Source organism: Microtus ochrogaster, unplaced genomic scaffold (assembly GCF_000317375.1).
Source record: "Microtus ochrogaster isolate Prairie Vole_2 unplaced genomic scaffold, MicOch1.0 UNK7, whole genome shotgun sequence".
Lineage (NCBI taxonomy): Eukaryota > Metazoa > Chordata > Mammalia > Rodentia > Cricetidae > Microtus > Microtus ochrogaster.
The window spans coordinates 7370931-7374526 of NW_004949105.1; the positions used below are offsets into that span (position 1 = coordinate 7370931).

Consider the following 3596-nt stretch of genomic DNA (forward strand, 5'->3'; position numbering starts at 1 on the left):
CACACACACACACACACACACACACACACACACACACACACACACACACTCTGCAACCAGAAACTAACACATTCAATTTGTTAGAATTTGCTAGAACACCCCAGTTTAAATTGGGGAGCATCCTTTATTTTAACGTGAAATGCCCCCCATAGTCTCACATGTTTGAATACTTGGTCCCTAGTTGGTGGTGCTGTCGGGAGTGGTGAGGAACCTTCAGGAGGCTAACCAATGCATCATTGCAGTCAGGCAGAAGACTGGATAGCCCTGCTCCACTTTCTGTTCACTCTCGCCTCTTGGGAATGGATACAATGTGACCATCCAGCCTCCCTTCTTATCACTAAGGTTCCCTACCAAGATAGATTGTATCCCCGTGGGACTGTGAACCCAAATAAACACTTAAATTACTTTTGTTGGGGTATTTTATAAAAGCAAAGAGGGCTTAACTAAAACGGCATGATGAGCATCTCTTTTCCTAAATGAGGTTTTTGGTGCAAAATTCACAAGAGCTACCTCTACCCTTTTGTTTTCTTTTTGTAAAAACACAAGCTGACATAGATGGCCTGGATCAAATCAATGAGAAAAACCTAGATGCAGCTTCCCCTGAAGCGTTTTGGAACTCAAGGCTTCATGGGATGGTTTTAAAACACTCGCTCATATTACTCCTAGGCTTGTGATGTAATTCCTGAAATTACTAGAGACTGAAAGGCCCCGAGAGCTAGAGAGACTTTACAGAAACAATAGGAGACATCCCCTTCCTACTTCTCAGGGTTACAGGTCTAGAAAATGTATAAAATCTGGGGAATAGTTAACTTAAAATCTAGTGTAACCAATAATTGATCAGCAGGGATTTTGTTGAAGAGAAGAAAAATCAGGGGACAGGATCTAAAAACACTTGGCCATCTCAGACAGTTAATGCGGAAACAATATAACACATGGAGCTCCTTGGGCTGGTCATAATGATAATGGAATTCTTTTCATTTCCAGTAAACACAAGCAAGGAGCTGCAGATCATAGGCTCAAATCCCTCTGTGCTCTGAGGCACTCCATCCCCCAAGCCTGCAGCCCTCTAGCTGTTATTTGTGGCCCTCCAGGGGGGACAGATCAGCAACAGAGGAAGTCACATGGAAGGATACTGCAATCAATAGATGGAAGAACTTGCTAACAATTAACGTGGGGTGGAAATGGAGCAGGCTGCCTTCTGAGAATGGGAACTGGCCTTTATTCCTAATGTATGCAAGGGCAGACCCTGCGGATGCATGGGACCAGCACAGACTGCTGAATGCTGAGGTTAGCCTGCCAGCCTCTGAGATGCTAACCTTTCAGGCTTCAGATGCCTCAGATTAGAGTAAACTGTGGATTAAAAAGATAGGCAGTGTCGGAGGGAAATCACTGTGAAACTCCCCCATGCCTGGAAGGCAGTGCACATGTGGGCTGTCTTAGAGATGCTGTAAAGTTAGACACAGCTTTCTCCACTTAAGGCTTAAAAAACAAAAACAAAATAACAAAACCAATGCAAAGAGCTCTAGCATCCTCAAGACTTTCTCCCTTTAAATCCAGACGACGCTAAATGAAAAGCTACTTTAGAAGACAGTCGCATCAATTTCCCTACAAGATGGCCATGCCGAACTAATCTACAAACAACAACATTTTAACAGTAAGGGGTATGTCAGATTTTGAGGAACATAAAATGCTGGATAAGAGACAGAAGCACTGAATGTAACTGGGCAATGGCAGGGACGGGAGACCTTATCCGGGCCGCCCACCTGCTTGTTCTTCTTGCATTGGACAGAAACAAAAGGCAAAGGTAGAAACACAGTCCAGAGGCGGAAGCTCTTTCAAGCAAAGCAGACTAACCCTGAGAGCAAGGGCCCGACTTCCTAGGATGCTACGGCTGTCCCATGGGAAGGTTGCTCTCATCCACTCGCCCTCTCTCTCCTACCGGCCAACCTTCTGGAAATCATTCACAGAGTCCATGGTTGCAGAAGACTACCATTCTAGACAAAGGACCACAACCAAACAAGCCTGTTTGGAAATGGGCAGTGAGATTTATTTGCCCATGGTTTCAAAGCCCGCCTCTGCCCCTGGGTCACTGGCTGCTTCATTTAATTTGCGATTTTGATTTTACTTTCCTCCAAATTTAAATGTAAAAAATTTCTTTTCTCCAAGTAGTTACTAACGATCACAAAAAAATGAAATAAAAATGGAATGTCTCCAACTTATGTAAGTTTTGAGAGAATATCGATTCTAAGAGATGAATCAGTAACAAATGCTTACTTCCAAAAGCCCATGGTTTCTAAAGCTTTTTTTGTGTCCATTATTTTACTTATTTAAAAAGAAATCATGGTTTTTCTCTCAATGGTATTTTCAAGGTTTCTCTCCGTTGTTATCTTCAGAAAAGTGAGCCAGCCAAGTTTGCCCAGCCCGTTGCCCTAGGTTGGTTACGGTAGCAACTTAGTCGGTGAGACTAACTTGGAGAGAAATTTCAAGTGGGCGTCATGCGGAAGAAGGGCACAGATTTCTCAAATTATATTTAAGGACATTTCCCAGGAGTGCCCGGGTGCCCTGCTCTGTTCACACGTAGCATTGTGTTAAATGGGGCTCTTCCTGACCCAGATTCCGCTGCAGCTGGGAGCCAAGTTTGGATCCAATCAATGTGGGGTGTTGCTGAGGCAGCATTTCTAACCAGCCTCCAGGTGAGGCATGGGTGCAAGAGTCACCTGGAGTGGGACAGGCAGAGGTTCCAAATACCCCCAGCCAGTGTCTCCCATGCATGGATACAGGATGGAGTCACAAGGACCCATTTGTCATGGTCAGAGAGAAGGGACAGCCTCTTCAGCCACGGCTATTACTGCCCTAGGCTGGAAAAAGTAGCATCAGGGGACTGGACTGAGAGCTCGCAGCAGGGCTGCTGGGATTATGTGAACAACGCAGCAGGCTGCAGGGCCCTGGAGCCAGAGTGACCCACGGGACATGCCATACTGATGGAGGTATCTGCCAGTCTTTCACTGGGGCAGGGAAGTGTTTAAGGAAGAGATGTCTGCTGAGAGAAGGTGAAAGAGCTGAGAGTCAGTGGCAAGGGACTGACCATGGAACCGCGGCCAGTGAGTGCGGGGGACCTCAGAGATGCTAGTGGGTTTGTAAAGAGCCCTGTGAATCAGTCAGGGAGACCAGTGCAGGGTCAAGATATGCCACTGCAGTCCTTGCTGCCCCCTCTCCCATGCCTTCCTCCTCCTTCCTCTTCCTCTTCTCCCCCCTCCACCTTGACCCTACAATACACTTAGGCACCTGAGCTACAGAGACCAGGACCATAGTTTCTTTGTCATGGGTTTTTCTGTAAGGGGTTGGCCTGACGTGGCCAATACAGATGTTTGACTTGATGCTCTGGTGTGGAACAAGGTTCTGAACTCTGGCCAAGATCTAAACAGGATGTGTTAAATTCTTCAAATAGTAGGGCTTTTTAGCATCAGAGACTGAGGGGACCCACTGGTGACATATCAAGGCCACAGCCAAAGACCCACACAGAAAAAAAAAGACAATAAAATTGGGGGTTGGGACCTTATGTCATTTTATAGCACGTTTCTCATTAGAAAAACTGG

At 46.0% G+C, this 3596-nt stretch overlaps 1 protein-coding gene across 4 annotated transcripts in view; it reads right to left on the minus strand.

Moving 5' to 3' along the window:
* The window catches only part of Myo16 (myosin XVI), a 474821-nt gene that overhangs the window by 71841 nt on the left and 399384 nt on the right, over nucleotides 1–3596 (minus strand). The gene's annotated exons all lie outside the window — the stretch shown is intronic.